The sequence below is a fragment of the Bufo gargarizans genome, chromosome 1 (genome assembly GCF_014858855.1).
Source record: "Bufo gargarizans isolate SCDJY-AF-19 chromosome 1, ASM1485885v1, whole genome shotgun sequence".
Taxonomy (NCBI): Eukaryota; Metazoa; Chordata; class Amphibia; order Anura; family Bufonidae; genus Bufo; species Bufo gargarizans.
The window spans coordinates 107,994,342-108,017,798 of NC_058080.1; the positions used below are offsets into that span (position 1 = coordinate 107,994,342).

At 43.1% G+C, this 23,457-nt stretch overlaps 1 protein-coding gene across 6 annotated transcripts in view; it reads right to left on the reverse strand.

The window, feature by feature from the left end:
• SCRG1 (stimulator of chondrogenesis 1) overlaps positions 1 to 23,457 on the reverse strand; it is a 249,313-nt gene that overhangs the window by 165,919 nt on the left and 59,937 nt on the right. Inside the window, exons 4-6 of one of the 6 annotated variants that reach the window (XR_006390366.1) lie at positions 9,087 to 9,171; positions 5,989 to 6,005; positions 3,101 to 3,300 (exon numbers count right to left, since the gene is read on the reverse strand). The exons of 2 other annotated variants lie outside the window; for them this stretch is intronic. The gene's annotated coding sequence lies outside the window, so the exon portion shown is untranslated. Of the gene's footprint in view, positions 1 to 3,100; positions 3,301 to 5,988; positions 6,006 to 9,086; positions 9,172 to 22,298; positions 22,591 to 23,457 lie in introns of those variants that run through there. 3 more of the 6 variants (XR_006390368.1, XR_006390372.1, XR_006390370.1) reach the window with 3 other exon arrangements.

A 23,457-nucleotide genomic window follows, 5' to 3' on the forward strand; every position in this document is an offset into this window, starting at 1 on the left:
TATATTTAGGGGCAATAGCGTTTAAAAAGTGAATAACCAACCGCTAAACTGGTAAAGACCACTGTGTAGTAACAATATATGATGTTCCAAAAATGTAAAAACCACACAAAGTATAAATACATTCTTTATTACTTTATAGAAAACAATAGAGATAAAATAATTAACAAAATATGCAGTATGGACTCACAATATGGTCAACCCGTCCACCTACGCTGCCGGTCCAGCCCTCCACCACATAGCTCTATCAATCATATGATATAATGGTACCCCGCAGTGGTTATGATCTACTCGAAACCACAAATAAATATGTCATATACTCAAGCAAACACCACACCATCTATAACTCCATTCCAGGTGGGCGATTAATAATGTTCATAATAAATTGATTGGAGCAATTCAAACACATCGTGGGGCCATTAATTGTATACGCAATAAGACTACATCTGAAGTGCTACACCATACACAAACAATAAATAGCATATACAATAAACATCATAACCACAATCATTGTAGAGTTTCACCCAGCTTCCTCCTGGGGGCGTATGAGGGAGGAAGTTGTGCAAAACGTACGTTGGGGTGGCAGCACCCTTCCCCTACTCTGGGTCTGTACTCTACAGGAGAGCTAGAGGAATCTGTGTTGACTGGGCATATTGGATCAGCTGGAGGACATGTATTATATTGTCTTTATCTTCTCTCCCCTTAATGACTCCCACTTGTTCTGCATGTATTAAAGATGGGAGTATTGTTTTTAGCCTATAAACCAAAAGTTTTGCATATAATCTGATATCTACATTGAGGAGAGATACTGGGTGATAGTTACTGCATAGGGGGGGGGGGGGGGTATTCTTTCCCTCTTGAGGCAAAATAGTTTTATGAGCTATCAAGAAGTGGACTGAAAGTGCTCAACATTTGTAGGAGTGGAATTTCTTGGAAAGTCTTGTAGCATACACCGGATAGGCCATCTGGGCCTAAGCTTTTACCTTGGGTGGAGGTCGAAAGAACTGTTTTCAGCTTCAACATAAAAAATGGTTTAGGAACATCTGTTTGTTGGACAGAGCTCAAAGTCAATGAAGGTAAATTATTTAGAAAAGCTCTGATGGTTTCACACCTCCAAGACATAGCCTCTCCATATTCTCCATCCCTGAAAATATTGAGTGAGGGATTGTACCACAATATCATGTGACAACCAACCCAGATGGATATTAAATTTTTGGGATGTATAATTGGTCTTGTCTGTGCTTAGCCATAAGAGCCTCAACTAGGAGCCTTTATTGCCATGGAGATATTCTTTCTGTTGGGAATATAAATAAGCTTTGGCAGCCTTTACATTTAATAACTGTTTAGGTTTTTCTCTCTGCACAGTGAGTTCCACAAGGAACTTGAAGGCTAGGTCTCTTTTGTGATGTCCTTCTAACTTAGGAATATTAGAGAGGAGTTCATCAACCCTCTGTTTCTGGATTTTATGTTAAGTTCCCAGGGAAATGAAATCTCCATGTACAACTGACTTGTGCGCTTGAAGTGTTACCAATATAACAAAATAATAGCAAAGACAGGTGCACTCTGCGGTCTTACTAAACCCTCAAACTAATTTAAAAATTGAGAGATTAGCCAACATGTCCTACGGTGTAGGACATGTCTGAGCCCGGGCACCACGCCAAGGTTTCTCAAGTAGCCCGGGACCTAACACACTCCTACCTGAGCCGTATGGGCAATACCAGGAGCCAGTGGGCAAATTACAGGAGCATGAGGCTGACTCACAGACAACTCACCAGTTACCTCCAGCATGTAACCATGCTTGCAATGGGAGGAGGGAGGAGTCTGTGAGTCCCACTCAAGACTGGCTGATATGGCCCAGGCCTCACAGGTGCACCTAAATGTGGCTTGTAGATGGAAAACAGGCACATTTAGATTGGAGTTTATACACCTCCAGGAATCTCTATATATACAAACTGAAAAGAATGGTGTGGTATTAGCAGGAGGTGCTCAAACCCACACGCAGTTGTGCATATATATAGGGGAGCAAATCCTGCACTTGTGGCCTGTTGCAAATGACGATCCCCATCAAAAATGCATACAGTGGAGGATGCCCGCAGCGGACCACAAGTACCACAATAGACATCCCATACAAGGTAGCAATTATGTGGATGTGATAATTAATATAACAATATAACAAAATAATAGCAAAGACAGGTGCACTCTGCGGTCTTACTAAACCCTCAAACTGATTTTAAAATTGAGAGATTAGCCAACATGTCCTACGGTGTAGGACATGTCTGAGCCCGGGCACCACGCCAAGGTTTCTCAAGTAGCCCGGGACCTAACACACTCCTACCTGAGCCGTATGGGCAATACCAGGAGCCAGTGGGCAAATTACAGGAGCATGAGGCCGACTCACAAACAACTCACCAGTTACCTCCAGCATGTAACCATGCTTGCAATGGGAGGAGGGAGGAGTCTGCGAGTCCCACTTAAGACTGGCTGATATGGCCCAGGCCTCACAGGTGCACCTAAATGTGGTTAACAGAAAAATAATTAGTGAGTGTATCTAGAACACATAATCAATGAGATTCATCTTGGAGTAAGGTCTCATTGAGTAACCAAGTATAAGCCTCTTGAGGTAATAATTAAATAGCCAGAGCCATGAAGATAGAGACTGTTGTATTGCCGATAGATGCTTTGGTAATTAAGTCTATATGGGGACCAGAGATAAAATTATAATCCAGTCTTTGATTAGACTTGAGTCAGAATAATGAGTAAAATCTTTTGGGAGGGATGAAATGTGCACCACACATTTCTAACACTGAGGGGAGTGAGTTCCCAAGATGGGAGGGCTGGCAGCCTTAGTCCTGGGGGGCAAATCCAGTCAAGTGGCCCATTGCACCAACGAATCAGCTCACCATCCACGCCCATCTTTTACTTGTTTTATAACAGATATGGATGTTATGAAGCAAGACAAATATACAAATATACTACTAACCCCTTCATCCACCCCTCCCTTCTCCATCCCTCCCCTTCTCCAACCACCCAGCACCCTTACTCACATAAAACAAATAATATATATAATATAGCTTACAGTGAATTACTGTAAATACTTACAGTTCTGAAGACTCCAGCAGGCTCAAGATCAGTGCTCTGGGCAGCTGGGCTCAGGGCTGGAAGTGGGCACCAATCTGCAGTTCAGGAAGGAGACCGGGGCTCACCCTAGCATTGCAGTGCCTCCGTGTGATGTCACTGCGTGCGGCGTACACAAGGGGTAGGGGAGATCGAGAGGAGGAGCAAGCAAGTACCGTATTTTTCGCCCTATAAGAGGTTTTAGAGGGGGACAATAATAAAAAAATATTTTTCATTATACCTCGGGTCAAGCCACCAATAAGATCCTCAATGTTAATAAGACCCCTATAAGACCTCAGATCAGACCCCCAATCAGACCTCAGATCAGACCCCAATATGAATGACCCCCAATCAGACCTCAGATAAGAGCCCCATGCCTCTCATCATCCCCCAGCAGCCTCTCCATCAGCCCCCAGAAGCCTCTCTATCAGCCCTGTGCCTCTCATCAGGCCCCAGTGCCTCTCATCAGTCCCCAGTACCTCTCATCAGCCCCCAGTGCCTCTCATCAGACCCAGTGCCTCTCATCTGCCCCCACAGCCTCTCCATCAGCCCCCAGTGCCTCTCATCAGCCCCCAGTTCCTCTCCATCTGCCCCCAGCACCTCTCATTGCCCCCAGTGCCTCTCATCTGCCCCCAGCAGCCTCTCCATCAGCCCCCAGTGCCTCTCCATCACCCCAGTGCCTCTCCATCAGCCCCCAGTTCCTCTCATCAGCCCCCAGTGCCTCTCATCAGCCCCCAGCAGCCTCTCATCTGCCCCCAGCAGCCTCTCATCTGCCCCCAGTGCCTCTCATCTGCCTTCAATGCCTCTCATCAGCCCCTAGCAGCCTCTCCATCTGCCCCAAGTGCCTCTCATCAGCCCCCAGTGCCTCTCATCAGCCCCCAGTGCCTCTCATCTGCACCCAGTGCCTCTCATCTGCCCTGAGTTCCTCTCATATGTCCCCAATGCCTCTCATCACCCCCCAATGCCAATCATCAGCCCCCATCAGCCTCTCCATCAGCCTCCAGTGCCTCCCATCAGCCCCCAGTGCCTCTCCATCAGCCCCTTAGTGCCTCTCCATCTGCCCCCAGTTCCTCAGATCTGCCCCAGTGCCTCTCATCAGCCCCTAGTGCCTCTCATCAGCCCCCAGTGCCTCTCATCTGCCCCCAGTGCCTCTCATCTGCCCCCAGTGCCTCTCATATGCCCCAAATGCCTCTCATCATCCCCCAATGCCAATCATCAGCCCCCATCAGCCTCTCCATCAGCCTCCAGTGCCTCCTATCAGCCCCCAGTGCCTCTCTATCAGCCCCTTAGTGCCTCTCCATCAGCCCCCAGCAGCCTCTCCATCTGCCCCAATTTCCTCTGATCTGTCCCCAGTGCCTCTCAGCCTCTCATCAGCCCCTAGTGCCTCTCATCAGCCCCACCCCCCAGTGCCTCTCATTTGCCCCAGCAGCCTCTCCATCAGCCCCCAGTGCCTTTCATCAGCCCCCAGTTCCTCTCCATCTGCCCAGTGCCTCTCATCTGCCCCAGTGCCTCTCATCTGCCCCCAGTGGCTCTTATCTGCCCCCAGCAGCCTCTCTATCAGCCCCCAGTGCCTCTCCATCACCCCAGTGCCTCTCCATCAGCCCCCAGTTCCCCTCATCAGCCCCCAGTTCCCCTCATCAGCCCCCAGTGCCCCTCATCAGCCCCCAGCAGCCTCCCATCTGCCCCCAGCAGCCTCTCATCTGCCTTCAATGCCTCTCATCAGCCCCCAGCAGCCTCTCCATCTGCCCCCAGTGCCTCTCATCAGCCCCCAGTGCCTCTCATATGCTCCCAATGCCTCTCATCTTCCCCCAATGCCAATCATCAGCCCCCAGCAGCCTCTCCATCAGCCTCCAATGCTTCTCATCAGCCCCCAGTGCCTCCCATCAGCCCCCAGTGCCTCTCTATCAGCCCCTTAGTGCCTCTCCATCAGCCCCCAGCAGCCTCTCCATCTGCCCCAATTTCCTCTGATCTGCCCCCAGTGCCTCTCATCAGCCCCTAGTGCCTCTCATCAGCCCACCCCCCAGTGACTCTCATCAGCCCCCTGCAACCTCTCCATCATCAGCCCCCAGTGCCCCCACCAGCCCCCAGTGTCCATCAGCCTGAAAATAAAACACTTTTTCTGCTCCTGGAGTGGATGCTGCGCTCCTCCGCTCCTCTCTCCTCCAAAGCGATCTGACTGCATCTGCTTTCAGCTGTGCAAGGCTGCGCACAGCATGACGTCACAGAGTACCTTACGCCTGTGCGCAGCCCTGCACAGACAGCCGAGGACCCGTGCACTGGTGATGACACAAATTGCCTCAATTACCTCACCAATCCTGTCATCTGTCCTCGCTGAGGTTTTACTGTACATGCGCACTTCCAGTAGGCAGTAGGGGTTACAGCTTAGATTGCTAGAGGACCTTTGGTGATGTCACAACCATGTTACCACATGTGTGGGAGGAGTCAGGCTGGGGAAAATTCATTGGTTATGTGGAATAGCATATGTGCACACAGCTATAGAGGATGTACACAGTGTAGTGGGATGTGTGTTACAAAACTAGATAAGCGGTGCTCAGACTCAGACAGCGGGCAGGCGCAGCGGCCGTTTTTACAGTGCTTTAGGGCAGCCTGGGGGGAAATTGCCTCCCTGCCCCCCGTCCCAGCCTGCCCAAGGGCCCTAATTTTCCTATACAACATGGGCAGTGACAGAGGAAGAATCAAGGAGATGTTCTATGACCACATGGTGATCACCTACAATAATGCAAATGCCGTCTTTAAAGGCATGGAGTCACTGTAAAGTATCAGCAATCCATGGGATTTGGTGGACCTTTGGAGCATAAGGTCCAGCAATAGTTACTGTGGTGTTAGCAGTAGTAACTTTAAAAAATAAAAACCTACCCTTTGGATTTTTTAGACTGGAGGAAGGAAAAAAAGAACACATATTTTAAAAGCAATAGAAACACCTCTAATCTAAGATAATGGGTAACAAGAACTAAATCATTGATAAAAATATTGAGATAGAGTCGAAAATTTACTCAGTTTGAAATGAGTTTTCTGTAAGGCTACAAAGTCTGTGTGAAGTGGTCTTAGTTAATTTAGGACTCTAGACCTCTTTGAAGGGGAGTTCAATAACACTAGACATAACCAGGGTACAAGCCCAAGAAATGTTGTAGGGCAGAGTTAAAGTACACTTGGCAGCTGAAGATGTCAGAGGAGTGTAGCGGTGCAGGAAATAATGAGGCCAAGTTAACAACAGAATGGTTCTTTCTGAAAAATCAAGTTCAGGAACATTAGTCTCAGTTCTCAGTATGCATGGACTGGCACAAGTGCAATTTCCCTAGATCTTACAGGTTACACAGCTACAGTGATAGTTCATAAGTCAATATGTCATTTTAAAAGCAATTTTCCTCACACTGCATTTTTCTAGCTGATATAGGTATAAGCATAAATAAGTAGTAGTGCAACACTTCTCTTTCTCTATGCAACCACAGGGCTGTTTTCCTCGGCAGGATATAGCCTAGTGGGCATATTCGGATTCTGCTATTGTAGTCTTTCCAGGCACAAGAAGACTTAAATAAACAGGTTTGGCTGCTGAGCCTATAGGCTTCTCCCTAAGCAGTTTATCTCCACAGAGCTCCTACATGCATCTCCTCTGAACACTGGAATGCTTTTCAATTCTTTCTTTGTCTCTTTCTCCACTGTAGTTTGTTTTAAGTTTTTTTGATGACTAGCTTTCTTCATGTCTGTGTTTTGCAGTCTCAGAACACTTTTCTGTCTATACATTTACTGTCTCTACAGGGAGTGCAGAATTATTAGGCAAGTTGTATTTTTGAGGATTAATTTTATTATTGAACAACAACCATGTTCTCAATGAACCCAAAAAACTCATTAATATCAAAGCTGAATATTTTTGGAAGTAGTTTTTAGTTTGTTTTTAGTTTTAGCTATTTTAGGGGGATATCTGTGTGTGCAGGTGACTATTACTGCGCATAATTATTAGGCAACTTAACAAAAAAACAAATATATACCCATTTCAATTATTTATTTTTACCAGTGAAACCAATATAACATCTCAACATTCACAAATATACATTTCTGACATTCAAAAACAAAACAAAAACAAATCAGTGACCAATATAGCCACCTTTCTTTGCAAGGACACTCAAAAGCCTGCCATCCATGGATTCTGTCAGTGTTTTGATCTGTTCACCATCAACATTGCGTGCAGCAGCAACCACAGCCTCCCAGACACTGTTCAGAGAGGTGTACTGTTTTCCCTCCTTGTAAATCTCACATTTGATGATGGACCACAGGTTCTCAATGGGGTTCAGATCAGGTGAACAAGGAGGCCATGTCATTAGATTCTTCTTTTATACCCTTTCTTGCCAGCCACGCTGTGAAGTACTTGGACGTGTGTGATGGAGCATTGTCCTGCATGAAAATCATGTTTTTCTTGAAGGATGCAGACTTCTTCCTGTACCACTGCTTGAAGAAGGTGTCTCTCAGAAACTGGCAGTAGGACTGGGAGTTGAGCTTGACTCCATCCTCAACCCGAAAAGGCCCCACAAGCTCATCTTTGATGAAACCAGCCCAAACCAGTACTCCACCTCCACCTTGCTAGCGTCTGAGTCGGACTGGAGCTCTCTGCCCTTTACCAATCCAGCCACGGGCCCATCCATCTGGCCCATCAAGACTCACTCTCATTTCATCAGTCCATAAAACCTTAGAAAAATCAGTCTTGAGATATTTCTTGGCCCAGTCTTGACGTTTCAGCTTGTGTGTCTTGTTCAGTGGTGGTCGTCTTTCAGCCTTTCTTACCTTGGCCATGTCTCTGAGTATTGCACACCTTGTGCTTTTGGGCACTCCAGTGATGTTGCAGCTCTGAAATATGGCCAAACTGGTGGCAAGTGGCATCTTGGCAGCTGCACGCTTGACTTTTCTCAGTTCATGGGCAGTTATTTTGCGCCTTGGTTTTTCCACACGCTTCTTGCGACCCTGTTGACTATTTTGAATGAAACGCTTGATTGTTCGATGATCACGCTTCAGAAGCTTTGCAATTTTAAGAGTGCTGCATCCCTCTGCAAGATATCTCACTATTTTTGACTTTTCTGAGCCTGTCAAGTCCTTCTTTTGACCCATTTTGCCAAAGGAAAGGAAGTTGCCTAATAATTATGCACACCTGATATAGGGTGTTGATGTCATTAGACCACACCCCTTCTCATTACAGAGATGCACATCACCTAATATGCTTAATTGGTAGTAGGCTTTCGAGCCTATACAGCTTGGAGTAAGACAACATGCATAAAGAGGATGATGTGGTCAAAATACTCATTTGCCTAATAATTCTGCACTCCCTGTACACTGACTGCTCTGCTCTAACTACTTCCTATGGGGAGAGTGTAAACAGCCCCACGTAGCAACTGGTTCCTAAGGTCTCTTAACCGTTAACTGCTTCTTATGCAACAAATATATGATACACAGTAAATTCCATTTTGACCTTTTAGCAGCATACTACTGAGAAATGCACATAAAGCCCCTTTTTGCAGTGGAACACTGCATTAGTTTCATGGATATAACTTTTTTAGATGTTGGGCTATGGGTGTGATTTATGCAGTGTTGATTTCATGGCCATAATTTTATAAATGTAATTTTTGTAAATATTGGTTTATAGTTAAAAAAAAAATGTTTTCTACATGGTGTCATATACTCCATGTTTTATTACCTTAATTGTAATCAACTTGTAAATAAACAACCACTCTTAACTTATTAATTGTGTTTTATTAATGGACTAAAAGCAGCCACGGTGTCTTAAAGTTACCCAAAATTCAATAACAGTAAGCCAATTAATCTAATACCAACTTTACACAATACCAATTAATTAAATAACCACTTAGTCCACTCAGAGAGTGACTATTACCTCATACTTAACACCCTGACATTAATGGAAAAGGATGGGGAGGGGGATTCTTCACTGCCACTTATGTGCAGCAACTGACCTGTCCACGAGACTGACCGTTGATCCATCATCCAATCAAGATGTTGCTTCACCTTCCTGAGGACTTCAGACTGCACCATTCGCATCTAATACCAGGTAAGTAATACAGACAACATATAATACTTGCGCATGCAAATAGTGAGGGGTCATGACACTTGCATCTGCAATTCAGGTTTGATCATTCTAGTGAGTTTTTCAGGTAATTATATAATGTTAACTTAAAATAGACTGTTTATTATTTTTTTATTATCATATTCTATTAATTTTGCAGTAGTCCTTTAAAGTGGGCCATTTAATGTGAATTTTTTATAGTTATGTTTTGTTTGTTTTTTTACTTCAAATTTTATGGTCTGTCCCCCAACGGTTGTAAAAGACCATTGGGGGAAATGTTTTTTTTTTTTACATTATGCAGATGTAGGAATCATCTTGGTTCTTAAAGGCTATGGACACCATTTATGATTGCATTTACTCATTTTGGGCAAAAGAAAAAAAAAATTCCATTGTTTTTTATTAACAATTTTTGACTGTTTTTGAGATACAAGGGTTAAAAATTAGGATGTTTGCAGAGTATTACCTCTCAGTCTCATTAGCTGATGATGGTTCATGTAAAAACCTAATCTCTGATATCCTGACCTCATAAGCACTAATTTAAGCCATATTCTTATCTGTTTTATAAGAGTTTAGCTATAATAAGTGTTATTAAGTCAAAGTTAAGGCTTCACATGAGCCGTTAGCTGATGGAACTGAGAAGTGATACTATGATTTTTAACCCCTGTTTCTCAAACACGGCTAACAATTTTTAGTAAAGACCAATTGAAAAAAATAATTTTAACCCAAAATGAGTAAAATGCAATCATTAAAAAATTGCCCCGAAGAAGTCCATAGCCTTTAATGAGTTAAGTAGACAATGGCAATACATTTTTAATTTACTTTTTCATGATGTGATATCACACTAAAGTTTAGATTTGCTCTAGCAACCTTAGTTATAGAGGAAATTAGCCTTGTTCCAGTGACTATTGTCAGTGTTATGGCTGTGCTGGGTCTAGTGTATATATGTCAGTGTGTATGTATATATACATATATATATATATATATATATATATTGTGACGGTATGCGAGGCGAGGTGATGGATGATAGGTATGTTTCACCTCGCATGCGCTCTGTTGTCAGGGACTGAACCGGAATCCGGCCTGGGTTTTTCCAGCCTCGGTGGCAGACTTGGTTCCTGTCCAGAGATTGCGGTCCACTGGAGTTCACCTCCAGGTGGACTTTAAATAAACAGGAAGAGAGCACAATAGGTCTCTCATGTGCTGAGTCTCAGGACCGCAACCTGTGTTGCTTAAGAGAGAGCTACAGGTCCTTCTAAAAAATTAGCATATTGTGATAAAGTTCATTATTTTCTGTAATGTACTAATAAACATTAGACTTTCATATATTTTAGATTCATTACACACCAACTGAAGTAGTTCAAGCCTTTTATTGTTTTAATATTGATGATTTTGGCAACCAGCTCAAGAAAACCCCAAATTCCCATCTAAAAAAATTAGCATCTCATGAAAAGGTTCTCTAAACGAGCTATTAACCTAATCATCTGAATCAACTAATTAACTCTAAACACCTGCAAAAGATTCCTGAGGCTTTTAAAAACTCCCAGCCTGGTTCATTACTCAAAACCGCAATCATGGGTAAGACTGCCGACCTGACTGCTGTCCAGAAGGCCATCATTGACACCCTCAAGCAAGAGGGTAAGACACAGAAAGAAATTTCTGAACGAATAGGCTGTTCCCAGAGTGCTGTATCAAGGCACCTCAGTGGGAAGTCTGTGGGAAGGAAAAAGTGTGGCAGAAAACGCTGCACAACGAGAAGAGGTGACCGGACCCTGAGGAAGATTGTGGAGAAGGACCGATTTCAGACCTTGGGGGACCTGCGGAAGCAGTGGACTGAGTCTGAAGTAGAAACATCCAGAGCCACCGTGTACAGGCGTGTGCAGGAAATGGGCTACAGGTGCCGCATTCCCCAGGTCAAGCCACTTTTGAACCAGAAACAGCGGCAGAAGCGCCTGACCTGGGCTACAGAGAAGCAGCACTGGACTGTTGCATGTCATTCAGAAATCAAGGTGCCAGAGTCTGGAGGAAGACTGGGGAGAGGGAAATGCCAAAATGCCTGAAGTCCAGTGTCAAGTACCCACAGTCAGTGATGGTCTGGGGTGCCATGTCAGCTGCTGGTGTTGGTCCACTGTGTTTTATCAAGGGCAGGGTCAATGCAGCTAGCTATCAGGAGATTTTGGAGCACTTCATGCTTCCATCTGCTGAAAAGCTTTATGGAGATGAAGATTTCATTTTTCAGCACGACCTGGCACCTGCTCACAGTGCCAAAACCACTGGTAAATGGTTTACTGACCATGGTATTACTGTGCTCAATTGGCCTGCCAACTCTCCTGACCTGAACCCCATAGAGAATCTGTGAGAGATATTGGGAAGAGAAAGTTGAGAGACGCAAGACCCAACACTCTGGATGAGCTTAAGGCCGCTATCGAAGCATCCTGGGCCTCCATAACACCTCAGCAGTGCCACAGGCTGATTGCCTCCATGCCACGCCGCATTGAAGCAGTCATTTCTGCAAAAGGATTCCCCACCAAGTATTGAGTGCAGAACTGAACATAATTATTTGAAGGTTGACTTTTTTTGTATTAAAAACACTTTTCTTTTATTGGTCGGATGAAATATGCGAATTTTTTTAGATAGGAATTTTGGGTTTTCATGAGCTGTATGCCAAAATCATCAATATTAAAACAATAAAAGGCTTGAACTACTTCAGTTGTGTGTAATGAATCTAAAATATATGAAAGTCTAATGTTTATCAGTACATTACAGAAAATAATGAACTTTATCACAATATGCTAATTTTTTTTGAAGGACCTGTATGTTTGGATGCGAGAAAAACAAAAGGTTTGCTTTACCATTTGTGTTGGGGGTGTCGGGGAGCAGCCCTGCACAGTATAGTCAGGACACGACTGTATAGCTTAGCGCCGGACGGCAAGGATTTACTTTCTGTTTTGTTTGTTTCCTGCTGTACAAACCTTTTTGGCTAAATAAACCTGGCAACTAGCCAGAGTTCAAGGAAACTGCCTGCATACGGACTGTCTGTTCCAGAAAAAGGTGATCCCCTCTAGCTAATCTCCCACAATATATATATATATATACAATGGTCCCCCAAGTTGCAATATTAATTGGTTTCAGGACGAGCATTGTATTTTGAAACCATTGTAAGTTGAGTAATTGGTTCCAAAGCCCCAAAATGTCATCCAAGATAAGAAAAAATGAAGATTTAAAGGGGTTCTCAAGGAATTAAGGCAATGAAAATATGCAAATATTACTCTATTATAAATATTTTCCAATACATTCCATTAGTTAGAATTGCTTGTTTTTTTTCTGGGGACCAATCATCAGGGGAAATAAAATGGCTGCCGTCCTATTAGTACACACAAAACCTGTCCTAATCACACAGCAGGACAAGTTACTTCACAACACTGAGCCAAAGAGCTGCCTCATCCTCCTCTCTGCTTTATTTTTCAGGGATTATGATTCAGAATACAGTTTAATATAATCTTTAGCTGAATCTCTATAGGAATGGAGTCCATGAGGAGGCATGAAGTACAGAGAGGACGGACAGAACAGACTGTGGTAATGTGGGGCTGTGGTATACAAGTGCTGCTGCTCATTGCTACATCTGCTCATGAATTCCATTCCAAGGAGGCGCTGGGCACCAGACGGCCGGGCACCCTGTATTAACTGACGTCCCCTTGGGCACCTTAGGTAGGCGATTCACTGGTTATAAAAACCAGTTTTTTGGGCTAATAGAGCCACAAGCAGGTTTAATAAGGCCAGTTTAGGATTCATGTTATTAGTACGGACATGGACATATGTCTGCCAGTAGTCCGCGGCGCATCAGGCTAAGCATAGTGCGCAGGCACTGGATCTAGCAGAGGGCCGGCCGGTTCTGGCGGAGGTGGCGCTGAGGTGAGGAAGGCGTCACTGTAGAGAGGGAGGGCGGCGATTAAGACTGGGAAGGAGGCGCTGGGCACCAGACAGCCGGGCACCCTGTATTAACTGACGTCCCCTTGGGCACCTTAGGTATGCGATTTTTTGGGCTAATAGAGCCACAAGCAAGTTTAATAAGGCCAGTTTAGGATTTATGTTATATGTACGGACATGGGCATATGTTTAGCTTATAGGGCTAAAATCTCATGACAGAATCCCTTTAAAATTTATGTTAGGCACACAATTCTGATAGCATACTCTAATAACTTACAGATTTTAAAAAAAAATTATCCTTGCAGAACTTTGTTTTTCTGTTGAGTTTTCCTATGACAACAGGCCAACATAATAAAACATTTATGACTGCTCCCTTTATAGAAGTTATTACATAATGAATTTTATTCATCACTTTGTTGTCTAATTATTTCAACAAACTGCTAAATATTTATATGAAGCCTAATTCCGTGAATATTTATATTTCATTTCCAAATGACCATGTTTAAAGGAGGACTCCCGTCCTGAGCTTATCCCATAATATATCCCTGTGTAAACACATCCCGAACATACATAAACTGTTGTTTCCTAATGTTTTCAAACTTTTACAGCTGATGTAATAAATCTTATTATTTAATGTAAATTCATGACAATATAATAATGAAAAATGAGTAGGACTTATTCTCTTAACAAAATGTTGTTACAGGCAAATACAGTTACACATATTCTCGACCGCATATTTTTCTTCCCTGCTCAGCTGCTCTACGTAATTCCTTTCATGCAAGAGAATGTGTTCCTCATTTTGGTTTATTTACATGTATGTACCGTCATTGACAGGGCAGCCCTGTTCTTTATCAAGTTCCCATGCTTCAGTTAGCCACGTTTTGGTGAGATTAAGCCGTCTTTGTTTGGAGGCTGCTTTTTGGAAGTGGGAGGAGGGGGAACTTTTCGTCTAACTTTCCCATCCCCTTGCATTACTTCTGGCTGTACAGGTCAAACATAGCATGCTTGTTTGGTCAGTTCTGAAAAACTAGTCTCCAAAGCGAGTGGCCTGTCGTGGAAGCTGCAAATATGTTTCATAAACTGGATGTAAATGACATCAGTTTTCAGTACAGTTGACTACATATCATACATTTGCTTCGCGTTCTATATGCGTAGTGTGGATGACAGTATACAGGGGGGTATAGTGTGGAGAAGGCATGTGACTACATCCCTACTATCACCTACATTCAGCCACAGCATAGGACAGAAAACATATGTGCAGATTCTGTCTTTCTCCTCAACAGTTGGCGCATTGAATGAGATCACAGTCTGCTATTATAAATGGGATTTCAGACCGCGTTTGAAGTGGTGCGAGACATGCTGTATGTCAGGACTGATGTCCCCTCTCAACTAGTCTTGAGGAAATGAAAATGGGTCACATATGAGCCGCTTAGTGATATAAAATAATAACAATGGAATGGGATAAATTTACTAATGTATACAGTAGAGCTTTCTTTTCCTCTTTCCCGGTTGACCTTTCATTGATGTGTTGCAGTTTAATCATACCGTTTAAATTGATGTTTTTGATCCTTTTCCTAAACCTTTTATCGATTACGCTAAACTAGAAGTGAATTAGCACAACGTTGTTGCTTTTCCTGTTTTTCTAAAGTTGACTGTAGACATGGGACAAATTTGGTTAAATTACCAATCAACTGTTTTCCAGATTGTCACCCCTAATTTTATATGTGCTGCTTGTCAGCCATGATTTAGACAACCTATCAAAATAGGATTGTTTTGGTCAGTAACCTGACTTTTATAGCACCACCAGCCCATTGCATGTTATCAAGATTGATTTTTCTTACTACACCACCTGGCATTTTTTGTCTATTCATGGTACCCACCAAAGGTACAGTGGGATGACTTGTGTCTGATGGCCATTCTCATATCTATGGTCAGTTTTAGAGTATTAAAATATTTAGTGCACTAAACTGAATAACCTATGGACTACTTATTGGTTGTAACATGGGTCATCACTTTTTACTTTTTGGGCCATAGAATTAAACTGCTCAAAAAATCAATTTTTACCTCATTTTAAATATGTTTTGAATGATCAGAATTTTTCTGAATTTGACAATAAAAGTAGAACAGCATGTTTGTTTGAAAAAGCCAGTTTAGCCTAAATGTGTCACATCTTCCCATATTGTGTTTATGGCAATAAAGTAATTGTTTTGAATAAAAAAATGAGTGCTGTTCCACTTCTTCTGCAACAAAGCTAAAACCGGGAGTAGATAAAAAAAGGAAAAGGAAAAGTAGAATCTTTCCTATATAATTTCTTTGACCGTATGAGCAACACCTGGTTTCATGTCACAAACTGCATAATTTGTGAAGTTTAACTTCCCCACCTTTCCCTTGTTTTATTTTTGGATTGATTTGCTGATAAAGGGAATGATTCCCATTGTAGAAGTATTGCTGTGTATGTGATAGATGAATATAAAACTGTTGGTTCATCTTTGGTTGATTAAACTTGAGTCCAGTTTAAGCCACAGCACTTAATTACACTTTAATATTGTTGTCAAGGGTCGGAAACATCACTTTACAAGTGTACATTTCTATCTGTGATCCTATGAGAAAAGGCCAATCACCCACTTGGTAATCACACAAGGATTGCTGTTCATAGTATCTGGGGTTCCTTATTTTCCTTTTGTCTGCATCAAATGTAGGAAACACTTTTATGTCAGTAAATCTGGTATACTATAGACGCCACAAATCTGTTCATGATGTAAATTTATGGCAATTTAAATAAGAAAAAAATGTTGGCAGTACATGAGAAGAAACTACAAACCAACATTCAAAAATGATTTAATTATGTAGCTTTTCATTATGTAAGCTTCAGCCTGTAGTACCTCCTATCACTCTGTCTGTAGATGGTTACATCAGCAAGCTCAAGTACAAAGCCTTCATTAACACTCAAACGTGACTACTCTAATGTGAAATCATGGCAATGTTACAATACCATAATAGAAGACTCATTCTGTGAGATATATCAATGTATGGACAGTCCAGTACACAAAAACCTTCTATTTCATCCTAATAGCCAGGCTCAGACTGGCCCACCGGGGAGGCGGGGGTCTCCTCGGTGGGCCCCCAGTTTCCTGCGCCCGGGGATAAGACGGAGGAGTGATTATTTCTCTTGTTTCTCAGGACAAATAGTTATTGTAGCCACTAGGTGGCAGTATTGCACAGTGATGCAGCCTCCTACTGGTGTAAATTGTACAGGAGGCCACGCAGTATCTTCTAAGCTTCCCGGGCTGCTGGCAGTAAAGGAGGAGAGAACATGTCTGGTCATCCTCCTGCCCTCCCTGCTGTCAGAAAACTGTGGTTGCTGGAGAGAAGGACTCCTCTGTGGTGCTGGGCTGTTTTCTCAGGTGTGTGACGGTAGTGAGCTGTAGGACACTGTAAGGGGGAAATAGGGGATTTATTTATAGTAGACTCAGATCTGTGTATGTGTGCTGCTCTCTGCAGAGTTCAGGTGGCATTGGGGGTACTCTGCCCTAGGTCCCCCCAATGCCTCTGCTTTAGGTGCACCCCCATTAGTGCCACAGCTCCAGATGCCTCCCAATGCCTCCCACTCTAAATGCATCCATAATATTACCTCTTCTCCAGTTGCCCCCCTAATACCCCTGCTCCAGGATCCCCACTATTACCCTGCCTCAGGCGATCCTAATGCCTCTGCTTTAGGTGCACTCCCATAAATGCCCCACCTCCAGATGCCCCCACTCTAAATGCACCGCTAATATTGCCTCTTCTCCAGTTACCCCTGCTCCAGGATCCCCACTATTACCCTGCCTCAGGTGACCCTAATGTCTCTGCTTCAGTTATGACCCTCCGTTTGTGCCCTTTGCTCACGTTTCTCCTCTAGCACCCCCATAAGGAGAATGACCTGCAAAGGGGGTTGGACTTATGACTGAAAAATTCTGCACAGTGCGTCACATTCTCCAGTATTGACACGTATGGTTTACATGGTGGCAGTGATGATATTCCGTATTTACAGGCATCATTGCTGCCATGTAAAGAAATACTGGTGGTGGAATGGTGGAGGATTTAAAGGGGTTGTCCAGGTTTTCAAGTTATCCTCTCCACACCATAGGGCATAACTATATGATTAGTGGGGCCGATTCGGCGACCCCCAGTGATCCCAGGAACAGGTCCTGTTCCCCCTTTTTGATGGTGTGGCAGGCCACACATATGCCCTGCTTCTCCATTTAATCTCTTTGGGACCACTGTAAATAGCCAGCGCTGTACTCCCCCATCTCCAGTGACCCCATAGAGAATGTATAGAGAGGCAGGGCATATGCTCGACCTGCCATTCAGTCAAGAAGGGGGATCAGTGGGGGCTCCAGTGTTTAGACCCCCACGGATCATTTAGTTATTCCTGAGCCTGTGGATAGAGGATAACTAGAAAAGTGGACACAGGCCCTTTAACAGGCGAGTATTTCTTTTTTAGTTTGACACATACAGTTAGGTCCATATGTATTTAGACAGAGACAACATTTTTCTAATTTTTGTTCTGTACATTACCACAATGGATTTTGAACAAAACAAATCAGATGCAGTTGAAGTTCAGACTTTCAGTTTTAATTCAGTGGGTTGAACAAAATGATTGCATACAAATGTGAGGAACTAAAGCATTTTTTAAACTCAATCCCTTCATTTCAGGGGCTCAAAATTAATTGGACAGATTAAATAATTGTCAATAAAATGTTAATTTCTAATACTTGGTTGAAACCCCTTTGTTGGCAATGACTGCCTGAACTCATGGACATCACCAGACGCTGTGTTTCCTCCTTTTTAATGCTCTGCCAGGCCTTTACTGCAGCGGTTTTCAGTTGCTGTTTGTTTGTGAGCCTTTCTGTGTGAAGTTTAGTCTTTAACAAGTGAAATGCTCTATTGGGTTCAGATCAGGTGACTGACTTGGCCATTCAAGAATATTCCACTTCTTTGCTTTAATAAACTTCTGGGTTGCTTAGGCTGAATGTTTTGGGTCATTGTCCATCTGTATTCTAAAACACTGACCAATCAGTTTGGCTGGATTTGAGCACACAGTTCATACGGGCGAGATTTATTTCCGCGCGGGTGCGATGCGTGAGGTGAACGCATTGCACCCGCACTGAATCCGGACCCATTAATTTCTATGGGGCTGTGCACATGAGCGGTGATTTTCACGCATCACATGTGTGTTGCGTGAAAATCGCAGCATGCTCCTCTTTGTGCGTTTTCCACGCAACGCAGGCTCCATAGAAGTGAATGGGGCTGCAGGAAAATCGCAAGCATGCGCAAGCAAGTGTGGATGCGGTGCGATTGCGCGGTTGCTAGGAGACAATCAGGATGGGGACCCGATCATTATTATTTTCCCTTGCATAGTACAATAGGGCTGGAGGGGTTAAAAAAAACTCACCCTAATCCACTTGTTCGCGCAGCCAGCATCTCTTCTGTCTTCTTCTTTGAGGAATAGGACCCTTGATGACATCAATGCCCTCATCACATGGTCCGTCACATGATCCATCACCATGGTGATGGATCATGTGATGGACCATGTGATGAGCGCAGTGATGTCATCAAGGGTCCTATTCCTCAAAGAAGAAGACAGAAGAGATGCTGGCTGCGCGAACAAGTGGATTAGGGTGAGTTTTTTTTAACCCCTCCAGCCCTATTGTACTATGCATTCTGTATTCAGAATGCTATTATTTTCCCTTATAACCATGTTATAAGGGAAAATAATACAATCTACACAACCTTGAACCCAAACCTGAAGAATTTCGGGTCTGGGTACCACATTCAGTTTTTTATCACGCGCATGCAAAACGCATTGCACCCGCGTGATAAAAACTGAACAACGGAACGCAATCACAGTCAAAACTGACTGCAATTGGGTACCTACTCGCCCGAGTTTGCCGCATTGCACCCGGGATGCCTCCGGAGCCAAAACGTGATGCCCGTGTGAAAGGGGCCTATGTCTCTGAAAACCCCCAGAACTCATCCGGCTGCTTCAGTCCTGTGTCACATCCGGCACAAGCCATCACACTGCCTCCGTCGTGTTTTACAGATGATGTGGTATGCTTTGGATCATGAGCTGTACCATGCCTTCACCATACTTTTTTCTTTCCATCACTCTGGTAGAGGTTGATCTTGGTCATCTGTTCAAAGAATGTTCTTCCAGAAGTGTGCTGGTTTTTTAAGATGTTTTTTTTAGCAAAGTCCAATCTTATTCTTGAGGCTTATGACTGGCTTGCACCGCAGTGAACCCTCTGTATTTACTTTCATGCAGTCTTTTCTTTATGGTAGATTTGGATATTGAAGCGCCTATATCCTGGAGAGTGTTGTTCACTTGGTTGGCTGTTGTGAAGGGGTTTCTCTTCACCATGGTAATTTTTCTGCGATCATCCACCACTGTTGTCTTCCGTGGGCGTCTAGATCTTTTTGCATTGTTGAGGTCACTAGTGCTTTCTTTCTTTCTCAGGATGTACCAAACTGTAGATTTTGCCACTCCTAATAGTGTACCAATTTCTCGGATGTTTTTTTTTCTGTTTTTGCAGATGAAGGATGGCTTGTTTCACCTGCATGGAGAGCTCTTTTGACCGCATGTTTACTTCTCAGCAAAATCTTCAAAATGCAAGAACCACACCTCAAATCAACTCCAGACCTTTTATGTGCTTAATTCAGAATGAAATAATGGAGGAATTGTCCACACCTGCCCATGAAACAGCCTTTGAATCAATTGTGCAATTACTTTTGGTCCCTTTAAAAACAGGGTGCCACGTGTAAAGGAGCTGAAACTCCTAAACCCTTCATCCATTTTTAATGTGGATACTCTCAAATAAACTCTAAAAGTCTGGACTTTATGTCCATGTCCATTATATAACTATAACTTGAATATATTTTAGTAAACAGGTAAAAAAAAACTAAATTTGCATCAGTGTCCACCAGTGACCTAACTGTATTTTGGGCCAGATTTTTTATATATATTTTTTTTTTTACACCTAAAGAAAACCTTTAAGGATAGGGAATGTGAAAAGGTCCAACACCTATGACACGACAGGTGATAAGTGTCTGATTGATGGGGGTCTGACTGCTGGGACCCCCATGATCAAGGGAATGTGGTCTTAAGACCCTTGTGTACATAGATTGGCGGTAATGTAATTGAATATCTCAGGACCCCTTTTTTCATGATCAGTGGGTGTTCCAGCAGTCAGACCCCCAGCAATCTGATATTTATCACCTATCCTGTAGATTGGCAATAAGTCCTTATGGTAGGACAACCCTTTTAATTATAATGTAGATTATGTACAATCTGAGGAGGTTAAGATTTGGTAAATTTTATGCCAGGCATTTATTCTTATAGGGGTTAAAGGGTTTGTCTCACTTCAATAAATGGCATTTATCATGCAGTCAATACAAGACACTAACTAATGTATTGTGATACTCCATATTGCCTCCTTTCGATAACATTATACACAGCACGTATCCGTGGTTATTACCACTGTGTAATCCAGCAGCGGTGGCCGTGCTTACACACTATAGGGAAAGGCTGGAAGTGTGCATAGGCCAACACCTTTACCTATACATAGCACAGTTGTCAAAACCATGGATACGTACTGTGTATAATGTGATGGAAAAAGAGTCAATATGGATAATCACAATACATTAGTAAGTGCCTTGTATTAACTTTCTCTACATGATAAATGTCAATTGCTGAAGTGAGACAACCCCTTTAAGTGTGCTTCCCTTAATAGGGTTAGGCATAAATGTCTTGGTGTGTGCATTGCATGTTTCCTATGTGTGATTGGTATGTGATATATATGTTCTATGTATCAGTGGTGTATGTGCAGTATGTGACATATCCATCAGTGGCATGTGAGCCACGTATAAGTTTCTTGTGTGCCACATGTGTCCAATGAGTGATTGGTGTGCGCTATATACAGTATGTTCTATGTATCAGTGGTGTATGTGCAGTATGTGACATGTGAGCCAAGTATAAATTTCTTGTGTCCCACATCTGTCCAGTGAGTGATTGGTGTGCGCTGCATATGTCTTGTTTCTGACTGAGTTAAGTGCAGGATATCCATTTATGTGTAAATTCTGCCACATGTATGTTTGTGAATTTTTCTGTGAATGTCTGCCATCATACTTCATCTTAATATTTCTGTTATCACTGTAAGGGCTCATGAACACGACCGTTGGATGTTTTGCAGTCTGCAAATTGCGGATCTGCGAAAAATGGGTACTGGGTGTGTGCATTACACAGAACAGCCGGCCTCTAATAGAACAGTCCTATCCTTCTCTGTAATGCCGACAATAATAGGACATGTTCTATCATTTTGCAGAACGGCCATGCGGACATACAGACACGGAATGCACACGGGGAGTCTTTTCTTTTTTTTTTGCGGCCCCATTGAAATAAAGTGAACAGTACAGACATGGAAAAAAAATAAGTTAGTGTGCAGGAGCCCTAAGGTGGACCCCCAGAATCAGTTACACTGGTGGGCCCTGAGTCCCAGCCCGACACTGCTAATAGCAATTCAAGGACGTGTAAGTATCACCTACATTTGTTACTAATAAAAGCCAGACACTGATATGTATTATGTTCTTTTTATCTGTTTTCATCTTCGAATTGTAAATTCTTTTTAAATCTGTATTCTGCCACAGAAGTCAGATATTTTCTTTCTAATCCTGCATGTGATGATAATGAGATGACTGCTGAGAATAAAGCTGTACAGAGCAGGGAGTGTCAGACTATAATAAGGTTCAGTCGGCAGAATGAAAACTGTAGAATTTCAGGATTTTGTAAAATATGTATAGATTTTTGGGCCAGCAAGTTTGCTGCTACCCCCTAAGAATAATGTGGGACATTTCTCAAAACTGGTGCAAAGGAAAATTGACTTAGTTTCCCATAGCAGAGCTCCTTGGGAAAATACAAAAAGGCCGAAGGCCGAATGCACATAGATCATACCAGTGTATTACTGTACTGTGGCGGCAGCAGGGAGCGCACGGCGTCATAGCAACCCATGACGCCGTGCGCTCCTGCACTCAGCAGGAATCCAGGCCGCGGTTCCACGGACCGCTCACGGACGTGAACAACGGCCGTGTGCATTCGGCCTAATGATCAATCAGATTGGTTGCTATGGACCAGTAGAATCAGCACTGCAACCTCTCATCCACCTGGGATCTGTAGTTCCATAGACTTCACAGCTACATACATGTCCACTGCTGCTTTGTCTCTTCTACCGACTCCCTTTTAAGAAGGACACAGTGCAGCACTGCCAAACGGTGTGACGAATATGCTTTAATGGTATACTCGCAGGATGAAAAAGGTAAAAATATAATGAAGGAATCGTGGCCATGGTTTTTACCTCACCGGCTGCCATCTACGTTTCTTCATTCCTCTTTGCACTTTATACAACATATAGTACATGCTGACCTGAATGACACATCACCTGTGGTAAAATTAGTTTAAATTAGATCAAATCCATGCTCACAAATAACAGTAATGTAATTCAGAGTATTGCAGGTGCATTACTAAATTTGTTAGGCCCCTTTCACACGAGCAAGTTTTCCACGCAGGTGCAATGCGTGACGTGAATGCATAGCACCCGCAACGCGTTTTTTTTACGCAGCCCTGGCCCCATACAAGTGAATGGGGCTTCCGTGAATAACGTATTGCATCCGCGAGCAAGTGCGGGTGCGATGCGTTTTTCACTGATGGTTGCTAAGAGATGTTGTTTGTAAACCTTCCGTTTTTTATCACGCGGGTGAAAAACGCATCAAAACGCATTGCACCCACGAAGAAAAAACTGAACAACCCAGACTCCTAAAATATGGTGCAGATAAGCGCACTTATTACCACAGCTGCTGTAGTAAAATATATATTCTTGGCAAGCCAATATATACGTAGAAATGGTAGGAAAAAAACTTGATGGCCTCTGCTTCCTATGCAACATGGTGTTAAAGGGGTTTTCCAGGACTTTGATATAGATGTCCTATCCTTGGGGCAAAAAAACCTGTTCCTACACAAGGGTGTTTGCCCCTGATCTATCTGCTGCTATACTAAAAAAAAAAAAAAAAATGTATTTATATGATATTTGTATTCTGAAGATACCTATTTTCTCCAGATTTGTTTTTGATAGATTTAGATTTATTGATCATACGTGATCATTATACAATAATATTCTCACAGCCCCTGTATTGTAGAATAATACAGTTTGAAAGCCTTCATATTAATGATGTATAACTCTTTTTATTTGGAGATATACCGTATTTTTCGCCCTATAAGACGCACCTAGGTTTTTGGGGAGAAAAATAAG